This window comes from Dasypus novemcinctus, chromosome 7, assembly GCF_030445035.2.
Source record: "Dasypus novemcinctus isolate mDasNov1 chromosome 7, mDasNov1.1.hap2, whole genome shotgun sequence".
NCBI classification, from domain to species: domain Eukaryota; kingdom Metazoa; phylum Chordata; class Mammalia; order Cingulata; family Dasypodidae; genus Dasypus; species Dasypus novemcinctus.
In genome coordinates, this window is record NC_080679.1 from 55,847,556 (window position 1) to 55,870,548 (window position 22,993).

A 22,993-nucleotide genomic window follows, 5' to 3' on the forward strand; every position below is an offset into this window, starting at 1 on the left:
TTAATATTTAAAGTCCATGCAACAAATTCTTGAACGGTCTCCGCTTCCTTTGTACATATATGTAATTTCTTCTTTCAAAGGATTCACTGTGCAAAACCCACAAATCCTTAACAAACCACTATGTTCATAGCTATAGTGAGACTAAAAGGAAATATGTAATGCTTTAACATCAAGGAGAATGAATATCTATCAGCTTTCCTAAGGGCACTAGTCACAAAAAAGGAAAATTTTAAATTAATTTAGCTGAGATTATTCAATTTTAGTAATAATTGAGAGATAAGACTGTACATTATTAGACATATCAAAATATTTATTAGCCATATAAGCTCACTAAATTTCCTTGTATCAGAGGTAAAATTCCTAAGAATTTGTCATTTGAATTACATCAACAACTGGCAGCAGAATGAAATAAAATTTAAATTCACAATGCTTAAATGCTTTTATTATTATTACTAATGCCATCACGTATAACAGAGCCAGGGAAAACAAAATTTGACTAATACCAGGATAGCAAGAGCTATTTAACAAGAACTATTAACTTTAGTGCAAGGTGGTAAAAATGATAAAATTAAAGCAAAAAATTTTCCAAAGGTTCCTTTAAATCATTTCCTTTCAAAACCTAATTTTTCAATATCCAATATCCAAACAAGGGTAAAAAAGCTGATTTTACCAGCCATTTAAAAATTCTCAACAGAATCCTTATTTGCATGTCAATATATTTAAGAGAAAAATAACTTTTAAACCCAAGAGCAATATCAAATTATATAAATATGGAGGAAAAAAGGATACCCTTGAAGCTAAGAGCCACTTTAACTGGCACTTAAGATTAGAACAGAAGCAGCCTCCACCCAAAAGTGAGGAAGCAAATCCTTCCTATCAACTTCTCTGCAATATTTCTCCCTAAAACCCACACATAAATTATGATATGTCATACTTGAGTATGTTGTACAGGGGGAAAATTCTAATAAGTGAAAATCTAAGCAGGGAGTTCACTGTGTGCACACTCTTCTAACAAAATAACTAGGCATTTCCTATGTGACTAATCCATTTTAAATTCGGTTCGGCTGTTTCTATGCGATCTAATATTATCTATTTAAGACTGCCAAAATATTTTTAAACAAGACCTGCGAATTTGCCTCTCAACTTCTGATCTTTGCACTCCTTAAGTTTGCAGACACGTCACTAGAAAACCAATTGGTAGTGACAGATTACTTCACATCGATTCTTTGGGGTGAAAGTTTAAATTGACAACCACTCAAAAATTTTCCACATCCCCCGAATCTCAAGGAGTGAGATTCAAGTGCTTCAAAACTTGGGTGTGTGGAACCAGTAAAACAACTCAACTACCTTTTTCCCCAGATCCTACAACATTTCGGCTTACTGGGAAAATCGTTTGAGATCTTAAACCTTGTGAACCCTGGAGATGCAGAACACAAAACATCTGATGGCACAGTAAATGTCTTTGCATGAATAAGGCCACACGCATCCGCAACCAAGACTTTGTACTTCCCACATGTGTTTGCAAATTCCACACTCGGCGTAGCACAATGAGAGTCGCTTCCCGGCACCTAGGTGCCAAGTTTCTGCAAGCCACTTCCAAGCAAAACTCTCCTCCCGCTTTTAAAAAGAAAACTACACTTGGAAGGGGGTGGATATCCAGGAAGAAAATTAAGACTAGGTGCAGTACTTTTATAAAATAAACAAAAAGACTCTGACCCTGCGAAGGTCGCTGCAAAACTCTGGGGCCCCGGCGCGCACCCGCACCCACCTCGCACCCCCTATCGCACCCCCATGGCACCCCCATGGCACCCCCATGGCACCCCGCACGACACCGTGATTCCTTCCCGCGCTGCGCAAGGACCCCAGCCCCGTTAGGAAGACGTGCACAAAGCAAGGCAGCTACCGCGCTGCCCTCTTCCCGCGGCCCCTACGCACCGAATTTCTCAGGGAATCGCCTCACGAGCCCGCTGCCGCCCAGTTTCCGGCGGCGGCCGCGCAGGGCCGGCTCCCCAGGACGCCCGCCGCCCGCCGCCGAGGGTCTGCGGCGCGGGGCGATTCCACCACCCCAAGTTCGCCCGCGGCCGCACAAGCGCGAACGCGCTCCGCACTTGGCCCACAGGGAGTAGCAAACGTCCGCTTAGGTACGTACTCGGCCCGCGGCTGCAGCGGTCGTCGCGCGCTCTCCGCCGTGGACTGCTCAGTCCCAACTCCGAAGTGGCGGTCCCCGGCTCTCCTCAGGCGGCGGCCAGGACGCCCCCGCTCCCATCGAGGGGGGAAGGGAAGGTGGAAGGCGCGCGCGATCTGCTCTCCCCCGGCTCGGGTCCGCCGCTTCTTCCCGCCAGCCCGCCCGCCCCGACGGCGCTCACTCGGCCGCGGCGGCGGCAGCGGCTCCTCCGGGCTGCGGCGCGCGGGCGGGCGGCGGCGGCGGCTCCCCCGCCGCGCCCTCCTTTCTCTCTCCCCTCCCCGCGCGCACTGCACCCCTCCCCCTCCCCCGCCCGCCTACGCCGCCTCCACCCCCCCGCGCTGTCACATTGGGAGATTCCGCTCTTGCTACATTCGCCGCTCCAGCTCCCGCCCACGCGCGGCCGGGTGACGCAGATCCCGGCGTGGGCCGCTGCGGGGCGGGGGCGGGGGCGGGGGCGGCGGCCACCAGGGCCGGGGCTCGTCCTCTCCCCGCGGCCCCCTCCGCGGAATCTGGAGGGCGGCCCATTCGCTCGGCAGCTGGGAGGAACCAAGTGGGCGCCCGGGAGGGGGCGGCTCTTGAGCGTCCCGATCCCTGCGGGGGGAGGGGGCGGGAAGAAGGGAAACGGGGGCGGAGGGTGGGAGGGGACGCCGCCTCGGGCCTGCTCTCCAGCTGCCGAAAGAACTGGGAGGGTTTGCAATACAATTTTTGTTTTAATGTGTGAGGCTCTCAATATAGTATTTCAAAGAGCACACCCCGCCAAATCCAACATTCCCCGGGAGGCCGACTTAAAATAGCGCTCCCAGCCCACTAATCTGGGCGCAGGGCTCGCCCCCGCCCCGCGGGCTCCGCGAGGAGGTGGGCGAGGCCGGTGGGTGAGAAGCGCCCCTAGCCCCGCGGGCCGAGCTGCCCAGCTGGGAAGTTGGTTCCGACCGCGCTGGGGAGGGGCGGCAGGTGCGCGGCGCTGGAGGAAGAACCGAGGGTTGGGGAGAATCTCTGCCTGGCCCCTCCTGCCCCCTCCGCCCACCACGCCTTGGCGCGGCTGGTGTGGGGGTGCGGGGTATGGGAGCCAAGAAACCCCAAGGGCGGCTTTGACAATTGTCTCGCTTCCCTCGTAACTTCATTCCAACCTTCTCAACCCTTTTGAAAACCTGCCTATTTTACTGGTTAATATTTCCTATTTCCATGGTGAAGAAATCCAGTGACTCTAGTACAGCACTGGGGTGTGTCAAATAGAGATTACCAAGGCACGCTATAGAATTTTTTAGTTCGGTTTGCATAAACTTTTCTAATCAAATGAAGTATTAAAACACCTCCAAAAATGTACTTAAACTATTGCCAAAAATTTAGAAATCTGTTTTAGAATCGTTCATTTATTTTCAAAAATGGGAGAATAAACGAATTCTCCGAATTTTAGTATTCTGTTCTTGAAGGACGGTAGGCTTTAGTGAATATAAAACTGCGAATACAAATAGAATCCCATTTTAACATACATATAAAAATCCAGCTATATAGAAGGCCATTCCCACATCCTGGCTTGCCTCCAAGAGTGTGCCTACTTTGCTGAGGTTATACAAGGCGTTCTTTGAGATGGGGAATTCTTCATATCACATCTTTCTCTTGCAGCAGTGAATGGGAAGGTGAAAACATTGAAAGAAAATGATCTTATTAAAGCACCAAGCCTTTTTTTTTTCTTTTTGCAGAAATATGTTGTAGGAATGAGTACTGCCACAATGGAGTATATATAACTAAAATTAACCCTCTTTCTCCAGTGTTAGTTGAGTTGATACTTCAAATGAATAAGCATGCTTACTTGATCACATTCTTCTTCAACTAAAGAAATCACTCCTGGAAGTTTCCCTTAGCCTCTCTAATTGTCATGATTTTGCAACTGTGGACCCTGGTCTTCTAAAAGAAGAGACAGTTAACTTGGTTTGTAGTCCACTATTACAGTAAAATAAAGTCTGCTTTGGCAGTTTCTTGGCTGGATGGGAAAATCACAGGTTAAGAATTTTCAGGCAATGAAATCTGCAAAATTTTACTCTTCTCATTCCTCTCTGAGTCCTGATGTTTTACAAACATTGTTGGTTCTGAACTGGAAAGAAAAATAACTTTCTTCCATGAAGATATACAATCAATGATTCATGAATCAGGAAATGAGTGGTCTTAACCTTGGCAATTGCACCTTCCAATGGAATTCTTTCTAGGGTTGGAATACAGGACATTAAATCCTTTTCTCCAGCTTGTATAGTCTCACCAGCACTAAGTATGATGCTGAAAAGAAAATGTGTTAGGGCAGGTACTTTTTCTTCTAACTCTTTAAACACTGAAATTTCTCCTGGTTTGTTTTCTGGGCACATTTAGATGGTATATTCTACCCAAATTAAGAATGGCATTTTTGGCTCAACTTTGCTTTGCCTTAAATGCCCTACGATGCTGGGGGAGGTGATGGGAAGCAGGAAAGATAAAATATTAGACTTTTAGGCATCTGATTGTATATGTTCATATGACACCACTGTAGTTGGCATGGTTGCTCAGAAAGAAAATCAAAGCATTTACCAGTATCTGAGACAACTCAATCAAAAAAGCATTGATTTGGGGGAGGGAGGGTGGATGGGGGGGATTAGGGGGATTACCTCGTGCATGCTGGGTGCTCGACCTTTGAGCTGTACCCACTCCAACACTGATTTTTATTTACTGCCTTACCATTTTTCATCACCCATGACATCCCTAAACACAGCCTACCCCTCTTCCAAAATAAACACATAGCCTTCTCCCTGAGCCAGGCCCTGGGGTTGTTAAGAGAAAGCAAAGGGATGAAGGTAACAAGGTACCTGATTATTCTATGTAGGCCCTCCGGTAGAGATCAGTTTCAGGGTTTCAGAGTTTTCTTGGAAGCAATCTCATATAGGTGAAGAGAAAAATGTGGGGACACAAATAATTACACTTTGGAAATCTTTTGTTAAGCATCCACGCAAGAGTTTTAGTTTCTCCCAATTTTATTTTACTATAAATATACTTATATCTTCAAGTCATTAATTTATTGGTACATTTTGTTGAGCAACAATTAAGTGCCAAGTTTGGAGTGGGGTGCTTAGGAAACAAAGACGAGTAAGTCTTGATTCCCTGAAATAGTTTTTTGTAAAAACCAAAGTGTGAAAATAAGAACTAAAGGAAGTATAACCGCAAAGGAAAATGGTTTGTTTCTTTTTATTATTTATTTCATATACTCTAAAAGATGAGCACAGTATGCAAACTGCTTATTACTAAAGACTAACTAAAATAATGATACTCTTTTCATAACACCCCTTTGAACACAAATCACAATAAAATAAAAGTTTTAAAAATGGAAAGATCTCGTTTCACATTGTATTTCAATAAGAGTATAAAAGGACATTGGAATATAATTTCCAAGAGGGTAGACATTTTTATCTGTTTTGGTCTTTTATTCACTCCTGCATCTTCAGTGCTTAGGACCGTGGCTGACATGTACTAGTCACTTAATAGATAATTGTTCAATAACTGAATGAAATGGAAAATATGAACTGATGATCAGAGTTTTGTGTTTGATATGTGTACTTACTATGAAGTATATTTCCTCATAGACGGATCTAAAATTGGCAATAGCTGCTTCTGAAATAAATAACAATTCCAATCAAATATTAAGAAAATGAGACACTAAAAGCATTGTGTAAATTGCAAAGTAATTTTGAAATGTTACTAAAATTCATATTAGATTTTCAGGCACCAGTTTCTTTTTTAATAAATTGCAAAGGGTTAATCAGCACATCAAATTCTGAATTTGACACCTTTTGGAAAGTGGCCTGAGGAATGTTCTCATCCATTATTAATTTCAGCTTACTTTTAGGAACATCCCACTTACAAAATATCATCCCAAGCTTAAGTTCTTATCTAGAAAAATAAGGTTGATACAGAGTTATCTTTTCTTCCACTTTGCTGACTCAGTTTTTTGTTTTTACCTGATGGGGATAGATTTGGGATAAGCTTATTTTATAACTCTATACCAATTATGTGGAGTGCATCACAGTACACAGCCAAATCTGGTTTATGGTCATTAGAAAACCAGATTTCCCCTTTTGAGTTTAAAAACTAGAAATAAAGAATACTTTTCGACTTCTGAATGAGAGTTGAAATTGATACAAAATAGAACATAATATGCACCACTGAAAATACACCATCAGTATACATAACACACTAAAGACTTCTCAATAGTAAATAATGGTTTTCTCTTTCCCTTTATCTTCTAATGGCCCTCCCAAAGCATGGGCAGCATGCTGAGATGGTTTGAGATGGAAAATGGACAGTGGCATTAAATAGCAGTCAATCTCATACTGAGCAAGTTATTCCCTTTTCAGTTCTCTTTCAGACCCTCTGAAGAAGGAAATCATTTGGTGCCAATTCGTCTCTAGCCCCTCTAACACTTAGTGGATTCTATCATTTTTTTTAAAGAGACTTCAGGTCAACCCTTTTGGCAATTCTTAGTAGATAGCTAGGATTTAATAGTACTGTTTTCCTTGTATTTTTATCGTTCTCTTCTTTTGAGGCAAATGAGATTCATTGTCCATTTAGAATAATATCAAGATATAAATAGACTAATTTCAGTAAAAAATCAAACATTTAAAAGAAAGCTATTAAGTGAATTATATTTTAGTGGCACAAGAAGATAAGAATAACAGCTAGCATATACTGAGTACCTATTTTATGTCATAGCACTTTATAGATACTACTTCCTTTGATCCTAACAACAGCTCTGTGTGGCATGTTGTAGAGGTGAGAGAACCCAGATTTGGCATACTGAAATAACCTGTACAAGGTCACACACGAGAGCTAGGCTATGAGACCAAGAAGTTCTTACAATTACACCAACAGCCCCAAGATGCCAAATCAGTGCCAGAGATTTCAGAAACACTGGCCCATGTACTTCTCCTATTCTTAAAGATCCACTTGCACCCTCTGGGAAGCTTGCTGACCCCCACACCCCCCAGTTGCACCTTCTGTGAAGATTTCTAACAGTACATCCCTCAATGACTTCTACTTTCCGTAACTCCCATTTTCCTTATCTCTTTGGCCACATGGAAAGAAGGCTCATGGTTATTTACTCATCTTAATTTCTTTAGTTGCTTTATGTTTCATCTTCCTAAATATATTGTAAGCACTTCTATGTAAGTACTTCCATGATAAGTTCACTTAAATTATATATTGTGGCATTTTCAAAAACATTTCCCTTCACAATTGGTAGTGAGTCTCACAATTGAGTGAAATCTCACTGGAAGAGCTTAATATATAACTTTCAGAAAGATCTCTTTAAAATGCTTCAGTGATTCAACATAAAAGAAAGCATGTTTGATTTAAAAAGAGAAAGAATACCATTAGAGCTTATGATCTACAAGCCCAGGATACAATATAATTCTACCCTCACATTTTCCTGTTGTTGCCTCAGAACAATTCTGTACTTAAAGAATCTTCCACTCTGTGTGGTGATGGCCCCTACAATTAACTGAGCCATGCACTATTCATATTGCCAGAAATATAATTAAAATTTCTCTTATTTTTCAGTATGAAGTTTAAAATTTTAGAAGTATGTTGCAGTCAAATTTTAGATTGGGATTATTTTATTTTTTTCTTTTTCAAGTATCACAATATTTATTGATAGACACAAGAGTATAAAATCAGGACGAACATGACTTGATAAATTAAGTAGACTTAATTTCAATACTATAACAAGAGGGACCAATTCAAATTCTCACCATTAGTATCACACCCACAAAAATGACTTTAAGACCATTAACAATTGCTCAAAACTAATCAATTTTGTGTGCAAGTAAACCATATTTCTTTTAAAAAGGATTAAGTAGAGGTTTTAAATGTATAAAGGTTTGAAGATTATGAACAAGTACCTTAAAGGTAAATCAATAGGAATATATAACTGATAATTTCAAGATCCATAACTTTTAAAATACCTTCTCTTCTTAAAAAAGAAGCAGCAAGAAATCTTCATGCATTGCATTTCATTACAAGATACTATAAAGTCTTTAAAGTGTAAAAGATTATAAGGTTCATCTAAGTAAACCTCCTTTGTAATGAAGGAAATTACACTCAAATACTTTGCAGAAACTTCCCAACATACAACTAGGTTAGTTTCCAATAGTTTATGAATTGGTTCTTTTGAGCTTGGATTGCAACCTCTATTGAAAGAAAAAAAAAAAAAGAAAAGATGTTTATATACCCAGGATAGATTAGTAATGCTTATAAAATGCAAGTTAAAATATAGAATTAGAGACTTTGGGGGTACTAGATAGGACTTTAGAAGTCATCTAATCCAATTGACTTCTACAGATAAGGAAACATACTCTACCTTGCTAATATAGAGAGCAGAAAAATACTAAAATAATATTAGGGACTAAATACAAGCAAACATTCAATTGAATCAAGAGCAATTTGGTTTTATTTTTAAAGTTTGTTTTTGAGGGAGAAGGAAATGTAAATGGAAATTTTTTAAAAGATTCCAAAAGAGAATTTCCGGACGTTTTTTAAGGATTAAAGCCTTGTTTTTCTTCCTACTCTACCCTCACTCTTTGGAAACAGTGGGTACAACTCAGCTACTCTTTCTCTTGGTCTCCGCACCCCTTTCTTTTGCTCTGATATCCACTGTGCTCGGTTTGTAAAGTTAACTCTTCTGCAACATTGTTTCAGGTCTCAAGGTTACTGTCAGCTCCTTCCCAGCCATTACTACTTGTTGGCTTACACAAGCAAGAATGTAGAGTAGATTTTTTAAAAAAACGTTCTGCTCACTGTCTCTGGGGATAAGCCAGACCATCTTTCAATTTGCCCACCTGGCTCTTGGCTTTCTTGTTTCTCATAATCCCATGTTTGGCTTTGCCATTCTCCACCCACTGTCCTGAGATCGCCAAATGTGTGCTCACTCTTCTAGCTCTTCTGAGCTTATCCCTTTTCCTAAGTCTACACAGACTGCAGGCAAAGAACCTACTAGCTGGAGTACCGCTTTTATGAACTCCACAAAAGGGTGGATGGAGCGTTTTGTTTGTTCCTTGACAAAGGTGTGGACCTCTCCTGTCAATCAAGATGTGGGGCTTTCTCTAACTCATAAAAGAAGCAAGAAAATAAGAAGAGAGCATGTAGAGAGAGAACGCCTTTCTTGAAGGGAATGGGTAAGACTTGGGAAAAGGTGGGGAAAGAGGAAGATCAAAGAAGATGTCTGTGTACTTGTGAGAAGCTGATTAAAGTGAGCATAAGTATTCTGGAAGAAGTGAAAACCAAAGAAAAAGTACGTTTTTTCCCCCTGAAGCAAAAAAATAAAAAGAAGAGACAGCAAAAGAGGCTATCTTCACATAATCCCTCTAAGCTAGACACAAAACCGTGCTTTTGATGTGAAACACATGGGGATGATGGGACTGGAGTAGTTGAAGCAGATCTGCAGGAGGAGGGGACAAACGACAATGGTCCATCTGCCATTTGCACAAATAGAACACTTATCAACTAACACACCTGAAGAGAGTCTGTATACTATCTTGTAGTTAGATTGAAAGAGGTAGTGGTGGAATGGGAAAGAAGAACAAAATAGGTTCAAAAAACACCCCATCACACCAATTGCTTTCACCATACTGGTTCAGATATAATTCTCAATTGCCTTATCACCCAACTGCTACAGAGAAATTGAGTGAATATTCTTGAGTTGGGTTGTCACAACAAATTGCTCAAAACTAATTGCCTTCTAGGAGCAGACACTTTGAAAGGACAATGCACAATGCATGTATTGTACAATAAGATATTTAAAACAATTGAAATAAAAGTAAGCTAAATGTAGTTCTGTTCACATATAATTTTAGAGGTTCATCTTTACAGTTTGAATGATACTGTTTTGCTTACTGATATATTTGTGACTCATCAGCTTGCCCAGGATTGATAATAAAATAGGGTGGTTAAAAAATTTTGAGCCTTGATTTCTTTTACTATCAATTGCTGCATGTTTTCATTTCTAATATATACAATCTCTCATACTTACAGAGTGTGGTTTTATCCAACTATAACATACATTCCTTAGATTAAGTTGTTTTGAATAATCCTGGTGTTGGTAAGATTAGGGGTTTTTATAAAAAATTGCTTGTATAAGGTACAGCCTTTAGGAGGGCATTTTGGCAAATTGAACAAGAGTTTCAAAGTGTTCATACAATTTGATCCAACAGATTCAAGAATCCTAGGCTATTATCCTAAGTTACAAACATTTAAGAAGATATTTATCACAGTATTATTTATGAACTTGAAAAAAAAATCCTAAATATTGAATTGGTTAAATAAGTTACATTGCATCTATATGATGGGAATGTATTCAATTAATATTTAAGAGTATTGGAAATGCATATAAAATAATATTATAAGTAAGAATAGAACAGAACAATACAATATTATAATCTATCAACCTAAATATGGAAGGAAATTTACCAAATGTTAGCAGTAATTATCTCTGGGTAATGGTATGATGGATGATTTTTATTTTACTTTGTATGTTTTTTTAAAATTTTTGAAAATTTCAACAATATACACCTAATACTTTGAAAATCAGAAAAATTTTATTTTTTACAAAAAGACTGCTTCTAAATTAGCTTGCAGTGAAATGAAGATGAAAACAAAAGTGTACTATATTCATCCAGTTGATTGAAGAGGGCAACAAAAATAAAAAATTTACCTAATAAATGTGTATTGAACACTGAATAACTACATGTTTTGAATGTCTCCCATGTATCATACACACACACATATAAATATATACTATACGCTGTTTTTGTCAGCTAGGTTGACAACATGCAATATACCAGAAATGGGTTGGCTTTTACAATGGGGATTTATTAGGTTGAAAGTTTACAGTTTCAAGGCTGAGAAAAATATCCAAATCAAGGCATCATCAGGCAATGCTTTCTCCCAAAGGAATGACTTCCAGTGATCCTGGACTCCTCTGCCACATGGCAAGGTACATGGTAGCACTGCTGGTCCCTTCTCTTCCTAGTCTCCTTGCTTTCAACTTTTGGCTTCAGTGGCCTTCTCACTCTCTTTCTCATCCTGTTTATAAAGGACTCCAGAAAGAGAATTAAGACCCACCCTGGGTCATACTCCAACTGAAGTAACCTAATCAAAAGACCCTACTTACAATAAGTTGACACACACGTTTTAGATTAAAGTGCTTTAAGAACATGATGCAGTCTCAAACCTCCACATATACATATGTGTGTGTGTGTATATATATATGTATATATATATCTAGCTTGAACTTCTCTAATCCAATGTTTCAAATATAATCATACTCTTATTTTGCAGAGTAAGCATTCAAACATGCTTCAGCGAGAAGTGTGATATCTTCCTCTGAAGGTTCCCTCACTCCAGGGAGTGCATGTATGCAGCCCCAGGAGTTATGCAGGCAAAACATGCCATTGTTTCTTGCTGCCCCTGTTTGCTGCAGAAAAGTGGTCCTACCAGATGCCTTGCCAGGCCAATGTAGCTTGAAACCCTTTCACAGGCCTCTGTGGTTCCTTAGGGAAGGACAGAGGAGCCCACTCTCTCCAAGAATGCAACTTGCAGGGCTTAGCTCTTCCTTCATTTCACACATACAACCATCTCCTAAGACTGCCAGCTCCATACTGGTCTTGCTCATCTCCAAACCCAAAACCACTCCTATTCCCCACCCCTTACCAGGGATCAAACCATGACCTTCTTTCAGACTCTCAAAATGGAAGTGTTCTGAATATATAGACTACTTTTTGACAGATTTTAGTTTTGTTTTACAGTAGCTTTTCTGGCATAAATAAATTTTGAGCCAGTCTTCTCATTCCTGCTCTTCCAACTTCTCCGTTAGCCTAGCAGTGAACGTTCATTTGTGCAAGGACTATTTACGCTGCTGTGAAGGTTCCTTTGGCAGACTGCCCAGATGCTTAGGATCCAGATCCTCCAGGCACCAGGGCAGTTACACAAGGCCCCTCTGTGTATCTCACTGTTGCCCTCTACTCCTACTCACACATACTGCGGATGGGTAGAAGTCTCAAAGAACTGAGCCCTCCACCTTCCTTGTACACTAAGGTCAAGAAATAGGTTCTTTACTTGTAAGGAGGCATTTTTCGAGCAAAGAAGTAGGGAAAGATGTTGTAAAGAAGTTAGAACAGTTTAGATTTTTCACACGGTGCAGTGGTCCGACACCTAGGAGTCCTCTCTGAAGAGAGGCCCCAGGCTGAGGTACTCCCAGTGCTGCCTAGAGCTCTCTGATGGTTCCTTCCTCCATAGTGCTCCCATGGAGCTCTAGGCAACATCACTCCAGCTCGCCACTTCCCCATTCTCATTCCCTCCCCTTCTGTCTTTCATCCCACTTGCTTTACTCGCTTTTACTGCCTTCTCAGGTATGTAGTGCTCTCCTGATGTCTGAGTTTGTTTCCTAACAAGGAAGAGCGTGACCTGTTCCAGATATACCCAGAGGTGTTACTGTTGTAGTGTGCTACTTTCCCAAAGATGTTTACACCTGGTGACTACTCATTTGTTCAAAATAAGCATCTACTGGGGGGTGCACATTAGGTCCATATGCTCAAGAGAATTAAAAGAAAAAAACTATGCCCTAGAATCTAATTCCTTATCTACAAAGGAGAATAAACATGCAAACAAATAGTTAATATAGTATAAAATGTTCTTAGTCACATAATAGAAAGTGAGAGTTCTGCTTTGGATGGGCAGAGGGGTGAGAGTGACAATGGGACAAGTCTTGGAGGATGAATTTAATAGGAAGGCTCAGTTGGGAGGGGCACTCCACAGCAACTACAGAAGCACAGAGGCAGTTAAATGCATGAGGCATGAACAGCGAATTAGGGAAATAATTTGTAAAATGAAACATAAATAGTTCAAAATGACATGAGAATGAAATGTGAAGATGGTAGAGGCAGAAGCTGAGGTTGCAGAAACCAACTAATGCAGGGGCCTTATGACATACCGAAGGGTATAGGTTTTGTCCTGTAGCTGTAGTTCTCTTCTTCAGAGTGCAAGAATCAAGCTGGGAGTGCCAGATATCAGAACAGTAGTGACAATTACGGAAGGGCACAGTGGAGCTTCTGAAGTTCTGGCAAGGTTCACTTTGTAATTTATTCAACTGCATATTTATGTTCTCCATACTTTTCTTGATGTGTTACACTACACAATTGTAAAAAAATTTTTTTTTGAATAAATCAAATTGAATAATTCTTTGATAATACAGACTTTTGGATCTCACCCCAAGATATTCTGATTGAATAGGTCTGGGTGGACCTTAGGAATCTGTGTTTTAAACAATAAGTTTAGGGAATCTGAAGCTAGAAGAGACCCCTAGACCACACTTTGAAAACACTGCTAAAGGTATTGAGGAACCAGCCAAAGGGTTTAAGCAAGATGTGAAGAATACAGACTTGCCTATCCAAACGTGCAGGTAAAGGGAGACGAAGAAGTTAAGGATGGCCCTCCATCTTAAACCTTATATGCACTTGAGGCTCTTGTGTCTCATTCCCTTATACTGTTGAAAAAGATGTGACAAATAAGGTGTTAATGACTTATAAGTACTAAATGTATTTTTTGAGATGTATTTTCTTTTGGAGGTTAAATAAATAAGAAAAAAATTTTACCCATATATATTAGTTTTATAATAGTCAAATTTAAGGCATGAAACAGGTCCTAAAAGTAGATTTTCTGGGGCAGGGAGTATCTTTCTAGAACTTTTTAAATGTGTGCCTTTTCAACCGATGAGTAATGTTCATTCTGCTACTGACCCACCATCATTAATGGCATGTGCTTAGTGATGACTGATTTGCATGGATGAAGCTAAATTCTTTTTCTTGGGCCCCTTTATAATCAGAGGGATATATTTGTGACATGAAGCATCCACTGTGATATTCTTCCAAACCTTAGTCCCTAGGGGGAAATATGACAAATTTTGTTGTGAAGTTATTTTTCCTTGGTACTTGCAGTTGGAAAAAGGGAAGGGAAACTTTACTTGGCTTTAAACAGAAAATGGGAAGGTCCAAAAATCTGACACAAAGTTTGCACAGACATTTCATGCATAATTGAACTACTGAGAAAATGCCATAAGATTTTTAAATTGCCACAGTCATTACTTCTTTGAGAGCAGAGTGCATACAATCATCAGATCAGCAAAAATGTTAGCATCTGACAACACAAAGTGTCATCTATGGTTAAGAATATGGGAACTCATAAACTTCTGGTGAGAGAATAAATTGGTACAAGTACTTTGGAGAACAGTTTGGCAGTATTTAGTCAAATTAAACATGGGCATGCTCTTTGATCCAGAAATTGCATTTCTAGGTATATTCTCAAAAAAAAAACCTCTCACATATGTGCACAAAGGAAATATGTACAAGAATATCCACAACAGCATTGATTGCAACAGGAAAAAATTGGAAACAACCTACATTAGATCAAGAGGAAAATTCATGAATAAATTACGATATATCCATACAATGATTTTGGCTGTGAATATAATGAAATAATGCTTCCCATCTCCCATGGAAGACTCTCACAAATATGATGTTGAATAGCAAAAGCAAGTTGCAAATGAATATGTACAATATGATACTATTTATATCCAGGTTAAAGACTTGTAAATACTATGTATCATTTAGAGATAAATACTGTTGTGTGGGATATTATCTTGCTATAGTGGTAGCCTCTAAATACACTACCAGGCAAACTCTCCAAGAGATTAGAGAACAGAAAGACTCACAGACCAAAACAAGATGTTTAAATCACATGGTTTATTGAATCAATTTAAAACACACAGCAAGAAGCAAGGTGAAAGATGGGATAAAGTTAACACAGTTAAGATATGGTATAGGCAGGATAGATGGACCACACTAACTGAATCTTGGGTCCTGTGTCTCTCTCTGCCACAACAGCCTTTTTCCCTAGTGATGTATGCTTGTAGGCACCAGATTTGACATTTGAGCAAAGTGATCCAATATGCAGAAGGTCCCTGGGGAACAAACACACACTTGCTCTGGTAGTATAGCTTGCCAGTTAGCCTCATGAGCAGCTATGGATTTTATTTTCATTTTTTGTTCAGAGGATGTGAGGAGCCAATGGATAACCAAATTAATATCTTGTGAGTAGCGAATGCCTTATATGTTTCATGTATCTTCAGTACATCATGAATATTTGATGATTCAGTGCCTCATGTATACTTACTGTATCATGGCTATTAGATGTCTCTTGTTTTTTCCAACCTTTTCTAATTTTGTTCATTACACAAATGTCTAATATCTCACAGGTTACTAATTTGTTAATTCTTGTTTAACATGTTTTACAATTTTGCCTCTCTTACAAGCTATTTGCTTCTATTTTTATTTCATTTTGCTCTCTATTGTTTCTCTTATTTTCTATAGCAGAATTGAATATTCTTAAATAATTTAGCAAACATACATTATACATACATGTGTAATATAGTTAGAATATAAATAAATGCTTGGTAATGGTAAAGCTCAAATTTAAGTTCAGGATTTGGCTAACTATGGTGGAGAAGTAAAGAGATGTGTTTGGGGGTAGGGCTCAAAGGGCTGTAATTATATTGGTAATGTTTTATTTCTTAATATGATTGGTTGGTGTATGGGTGTTCTTTATATAATTCTTTATAATAGTTGCACATCTGAACATTTTCAAAAGGAATTTAAGAAAAGTTTGAAAGAGTAAATGCTTGGTAGCTTGCCTGTAATATGTGCTCTTTCTTATAATTTTGATTTTGATAATTACAAAGAATTTGACTGGGTTAACTGAATTTTTTCTCATCTTTCTGTTGCTGATGCATTCATATATTTTTCAATATGTTTGCTGAGTACATACCATTTGCAAGGAAGGCATTGTACCACTTGACATAGAGGTTTGAAAGATAGTTAAAATGATTCTTACTCTAAAGTAGCTTGCAATTTAGTCAAGGAGTCGACACTAGTGTTAAAAATAAGTACAATACAGGGAAGCAGCTGTGGCTCAATCAGTTGGCCTCCTTTCTACCATAGGGAAGACCCTGGGTTCAAGTGCTGGGGCCTTCTTGTGAAGGAAGACTCGCCCGCATGCTGCGAGGAGTGCCGCTGGCCCACTAGTGCCACAGAGACCCGACTCAGCAAGGTGATGCAACAAAAGAAAGGGAGACAAGCGAAAACACAGAAGAGCACGCAGCAAATGGACACACAGAACAGACAGCAAGCAAGCCACGGGATGGGGGGAGGGAATAAAATATTAATAATAATAATAAATAAGTGCAATGCAATGGCATCATGTAAGTGCCTTAAGAAATGTATAAATAGGGAAGATCAGATTAGGTGGAGCTTCTACCAGATAATGAGATCCTAGTGCTTTCAAAATGGAGGTGACCTTTGATCTGGATCTTGGAAGAAGTAGATTTCAATTGGTGAAGACAGACAGAAAAGTGTTTCATGAAGTATCATGGTCAGAGAAAGAAGCATGAAGTGTTCAGAGAGCAGCAACTTGACTAGTTTGCTCTGTCAAAAGTGGGTTGAGGATAGGAAAGTGGCTGTGGCTCAACTGATAGAGTGTCTACCTACCATATAGGAGGTCCAATGTTTGGTACCCAGGGACTCCTGACCTGTGTGGTAAGCTGGCCCATGCACAGTGCTGCCATGTGCAAGGAGTGCTGTGTCACACAGGGGTGTCCCACGCACAGGGGTGCACCATACGCAAAGAGTGTACCCCACAAGGAGAACTGCCCCATGTGAAAAAGTGCAGCCCACCCAGGAGTCGTGCCGCACACACAGAAAGCTGATGCAGCAAGATGATGCAACAAAAAAGTAACAGTTTCCCAGTGCCACCTGACAAGAATGCAGGTGGGCACAGAAGAACACACAGCGAATGGACACAGAGAGCAGACAATGGGGGGGAAGGGGAGAGAAATAAAAATAAATCTTAAATATATATATATATATATATAAAAAAGTGGGTCTAGGATGTCCTCAACATGGTGATGTAAGATATCCCCTGGAAAAGTCTTCCCTCAAAAGAATCAGCTAATATAATGATAAATCCCACTTGCTTAGAACTTGGATGACAATAGAGACTGGAGAAGGACTCCAAAAGCACTGAATCCAAGAAAAAGAGGAATAAGCTATAAGAGCAAATAGGAAATTTCCATCCAGACCCTACAGTCTGTACTCTTCCTCCTCACTCATTCCAGCACAGCTTGGGAGTTATGCAGAGGCAGAGCAGCCCAGGTCCTTCTGCTGCAGATGTAGACTATAGAGCCACTCACAGCAGCAAGTTAGAACCCCACACATATCCAGGCACAGAGCTCCAAGTCAAACAGAGACCCAGGGCTTGAACACAAGCCTCTATATCGTGCTTTATACAAAAGGATTCCTGGGGAAAGCACAGGGGCAGGGGGAGGGGAGAAAGAGTCAGAGGAAGGCTACAGCAGAACTGCTGGAAAGAGGTACAACTTACTAAAACCAGTTTCTGTTGGCTTGACCATCTAAATACAAGACTGGCTTTTCTGGAGTGACCCACCTTTCTGGATTGACCCCACCTGGTTCCTTGGGATGGGATACCCTAATAGGGAAGAAACTGAAGTCAGAAAAGCCCACAGGGAAAAAAGGAGGTGGGGTGTTAAACTGAACTTCTGTAAGACAGGAAGGTAACTGAAAAGTCTAAGAAAAAGGGGGCACTGAGTTAGGGAAAGAATTTAAATAAATCATAGGAGCTGGGGAGAAAATTCTGCACAAAAACAAACAGAACAGCTCAGGATCCCCAGAGATGGAAGAGAGGTGAAATCATTTCACCTGTAGGTGAAATAATTGCATAAAAATTGCAATCTTAAAAATTGTAGCACATATCCAGGGTAAGAATCAGATGAAGAAAGAGGTGAGAAAATCTGAACAGTTATACATGGGCTAGTCTAAATATTATAATAAGTTGGACCAAGTGTCAAAGAGTCTTAACATAAGGCCAATTAACAAATAATACCCTACACAAGAGGGAGAAACTGACCTTCAGAGGTAACTCATCAAGATAATCAGAGGCTCAGACGTCAGCAAAAATTTACAAGCTGTACTAAGAAACAGGAAGATATGGCTCAGTCAAGGGAACAAATTAAAACTTCAGAGGAGATACAGAATTGGGAACAAATAATCAAAGAAGTTCAAACAAATCTCCTAAATCAGTTCAAGGAGATGAAGAAAGATATGCAAAAAGAGACAAACTGTATTAAGAAGACAATGTGGGGAGTGGATATAGCTCAGTGGTTGAGTGCCTATTTCACATGTGTGTGAACCTAAGGAAGAATTTGAAAGTATAAAAAGAAACATAACAAACTATGGGGATGACAAGTACAACAGAAGAGATTAAAAATACACTAGAGGCATACAGCAGTAGATTTGACCAGGCAGAAGAATCAGCAAACTAGAAGATAGGACAATTGAAATCATACAGTCAGAAAAACATTATGATAAAGAAAATAATTTTTAAAATTAATCAGTGTCTCAGGGATTTGAGTGATGACACAAAGCACACAGACATACATGTTATGGATGTCTCAGAAGGAAAAGAGAAGGAAAAAGGGGCAGAAGGAATAGTTGAGGAAATAATGGTTGAAACTCTTATAAAAGACATAACTATAAATGTCCAAGAAGTCCAACATACTCCAAACAAAATAAATCCTAATAGACCTACTCCTAGACATATACTAATCAGGATGTCATATACCAAATATAAAGAGAGAATTCTGAAAACTGCAAGAGAAAAGTGATCATCACATACAAGGGATCCTCAATAAGATGAAGTGCCAATTTCTCATTAGAAACCATGGAGGCAAAAAAGCAGTGTATGGTATATTTAAGGCACTGAAAGAGAAAAACTGCCAGTCCAAAATTCTTCAAAAATGAGGGAGAGTTTAAAATATTCACAGATAAACCAAAACTGAGAAAATTTGTCAACAAAAGACTTGCTCTTCAAGAATTACTAAAGGGATTTCTGCAGGATGAAAGGAAAAGACAGGAGAGAGTGGCTTGGAGTAGTGTGAAGAAATGAAGATCTTCAATAAAGGTGACTAGACCGGGTCACGTGTCAGCCAAGATGGCTGCTCCTGGGTGCGGGGCCAGAGGTTGCTGTGAGGCCTGGGGGCTCCGAGGGCTAGGCAGCACTGGCAGAGAGAAGTGGAGCCTAAGGTTCAAGGTGGAAAATCAAGAACCAGATAATACTATCAAGGAAAACTTAACAACTTTAAATATTGTAACCAGAAAAATTAACCAACTTCCAGAAGTAGAATGGAATCTATTTGCCTCAGTTCAGTTTTGATTTACTAGTAACTTTTGAGTCTTGTCCATTTTTGGGGGAAAAATATGTGAGGATAACTTTACATGTTTTAAGTGATATTGACAAGAAAATGTATAGCTGAAAGTATTTTGAACTCAAGTCTGACTGTTGTTTATATAAATACCAGGAAAAAAATGTAAAATTAAAGTTAAAAGTGAAAAATGGGAGATGTACTGTAAAAAAAACTAAATACTTTCATTTTTAAATTTAAAGGCCAAATTTAAGTGAATTTTGAAGAAATATGCTGTTCTCTAATGCATTAATAGTTGGAATGGCATCTGTAATGTTAGATTAACTAATTAAAAACTGATTTGCTAAGAACTGTTAACAAAAATAATGGATATATTAATCTTTTTCTAGTGTATGCTAAATATTACAGTGCAGGTCAACCCTTTCATGATAAGATTTGGGTTTGACTTATTTGATGTTTTAGTAAAGTAGAAGAAAAATGAAAATGCATGTGTACTGATGTGCAAATATGTATCAGTTAAAATGTAAAAAAATTAAAAAATAAAGGTGACTAAAAAGGCAAATGCAAAACCCAATAGTACTGTATCCTTAACTTACAACTCTAGTCTTTAATTCCTGTAAGAGTCAGAGTACATTTGAACAAGAATAAGGTATATTTCCTGATAATGGGCATGCAAAATAGAAAGTGATAAAGTAGGACAAAAACAATTTAGAGAGGGGAAACAGAGGGATATAGGAGCAGAGAACATGTATGCTACTGAAGTTAAGTTGGTATTTTTCAAATTAGTGGGTTATAGATATAGGTTGTGTAATGTAAACCCCAGGGTAATCACAAGAAAAGTATTTTTTTAAAATAAAGAGAAATGAGAAAGGGATCAGTCAGATACATAACAAAATCTAAACTATACAGAAAAGGAGGTTGTAATAAAGGAAAAGAAAGGCAAAAAATATGACATATGAAAACCAAAGGACAAAAAAGTGACTGAAGTTACTACTGCCTTTATAATAATAACACTGAATACTAATGGATGAAATTCCCCAGTCAAAAGACACAGATTGGCAGAATGGATTTTTAAGGAATTTTTTTTAAAACCTGATCCATCTGTGTGTTGTTCATAAGAAACCTGCCTTAGACACAAAGAGTTTGAAAGTGAAAGGATGGAAAAAGATATTCCATGAAGCTTTTTGTGGAATAAGGAGTCCAAGATCACTAGTAGCTGACCTTAGATGAGACACTATCTATGATGATGCCTTGATTTGGACACTTTCACAGCATCCGACCTGTAAGCTTGTAACCTAATAAAGTTCCCATTATAAAAGCCAACTCATTTCTGGTATATTGCTCCTAGCAGATTTTAGCAAACTAAAACAGCAAGCAAATAGTAACCAAAAAAAGAACTGTAATAGCTATACTAATATTGGACAAAATAGACTTTAGGTCAAAAGCTGTTTAAGAGACAAAGAAGGACACTATGTATTAATACAAGGGAAAATTCACCAAGAAGAAATAACAGCCCTAAGTATTTGTGTGTCTAATCACAGTGCCCCCAAATACATGAGGTAAATACTGGCAAAACTGAAGGGAGAAATAGACACCATTGCAATAATGGTTGGAAACATCAATATACCACTCTCATCAATAGAACATCTAGACAGAAGATCAATAAGGAAACAGAGAACTTGAATAATATGATAAATGACCTAACAGACATTTACAGAACATTATACCCCCCCAAAAAGTAGGCTATACATTCTTCTCAAGGGCACATGGATCATTCTCCAGGATAGACCACATGATGGGTAACAAAAGAAATCTCAATAAATTCTAAAAGATTGAAATTGTGCAAAGCACTTGCTCTGACCATAATGGAATGAAACTGAAATCAATAACAGGTGGAGAATGAAAAAGTCACAAATATGTGGAAGTTAAACAATACACTCTTACAAAGTCAGTGGTTCAAAGAAGAAATTGCAAGGAAAATAAGTAAGTATCTTGAGACAAATGAAAATGAAAACACAACATATCAAATCTTATGGGCTTCAGTGAAGGCAGTGCAGAGAGGGACATTCATAGCCCTGAATGCTTACATTAAAAATGAAGAAACAGCTAAAACTCAAAGGCCAAACCACACACCTGGAGGACCTAGAAAAAGAACACCAATCTAAACACAAAACAAACAGAAGGAGAGAAATAACAAAGATTATGGCAGAAATAAGTGAAATTGAGAAAAGTAAATAAGAGAGAGCATTAACAAAACCAAAATTTGGTTCTTTGAAAAAATCAATGAAATTGACAAACTCTTAGCTAGACCAACAAAGAAAAAGAGAGAGAAGATGCAAATAAGTAAAATCAGAAATGAGAGGGGACATTACTACTGACCATACAGAAATAAAAAGAATCCTTAGAGGACACTATGAAAAACAACTCTGTGCCAACAAACTAGACAACCTAGATGAAATGGACAGATTCCTAGAAACACATACAACCTACAATGACTCTAGAAGAAATAGGCCTCAATAGGCCAGTTAGAAGTGAAGAGATTGAATCAGTCATCAAAAACCTCCCAACAATAAAAGCCCAAGACCATATGGCTTCACAGGTGAATTCTACCAATAATTCCAAGAAGAATTAATTCCAATCCTGCTCAAACTCTTCAATTGTTTTCCTCTTAAAGCTGTGTTCCCTTCCATCTCTCCCCTGTGTGTCCCTTTTAGTTCAGACTGACAGTTGTTTTGTTCATAGAGCTCTCTCAAAAAGCTTGTTGATTTAGCATGCAGGAAGCAGGGTTCCAAACCATCAGACAGTAAAACTTTCCACAAGTCTTTCCTAGATAACTGCATTTTCACTTCTGACTTACAAGTTCCAAGGTTAGTTAATTCCTCAAATGGGGCAGTATTGTTTGGGGGCTTTATTTCCAGAGGCTTAGAATTTCTGGAATCTGTTCCTGGTTTCTTTGTGCCCAACAATTCCGTCCTCAGCTCATCTTTTTTGTTGAGCATTTTACTATAAGCTGCAAGGAGAAGCCAAGCCACATTCTTCAAGTTTGCTTTGGAAAATTCTTTAGCTAAATGTCCAGGCTAGTCATTTTCTAATTCTGCCTTCCATAAAACATTATGAGTTAATCTTGCTAAGTTCTCTGCAACTTTAAAAGATTACCTTTCCTCCAGTTTCCAATAATAGTTTCATCATTTACTTCTAAGACCTCATAAAAAGTCTCTTTAGTGCCCATATTCCTACCAAAAATCTCTTTTTTTTTTTAAAGATTTATTTTTATTTATTTACTTCCCCTCCCCTCCCCCTGGGGTCTGTTTTCTGTGTCTTTTTGCTGCGTCTTGTTTCTTTGTCCGCTTCTGTTGTCGTCAGCAGCACGGGAAGTGTGGGCGGCGCCATTCCTCGGCAGGCTGCTCCCTCCTTCGCGCTGGGCGGCTCTCCTTACGGGCGCACTCCTTGCGTGTGGGGCTCCCCTACACGGG

General features: G+C 39.1%; 1 protein-coding gene and 1 long non-coding RNA gene across 3 annotated transcripts in view; one reads left to right on the plus strand and one right to left on the minus strand.

The window, feature by feature from the left end:
* Window positions 1-2,470, minus strand: part of NAB1 (NGFI-A binding protein 1) — a 48,258-nt gene extending 45,788 nt beyond the window's left edge. The window contains exon 1 of one of the 2 annotated variants that reach the window (XM_023587125.3): window positions 2,150-2,470. The gene's annotated coding sequence lies outside the window, so the exon portion shown is untranslated. The remainder of the gene's footprint in view (window positions 1-2,149) is intronic. The other variant, XM_004452562.4, reaches the window with a different exon arrangement.
* LOC131279171 (uncharacterized) overlaps window positions 1,792-22,993 on the plus strand; it is a 30,627-nt gene continuing 9,425 nt past the window's right edge. The window contains exon 1 of the long non-coding RNA XR_009186528.2: window positions 1,792-2,141. This is a non-coding gene — a long non-coding RNA (uncharacterized lncRNA). The remainder of the gene's footprint in view (window positions 2,142-22,993) is intronic.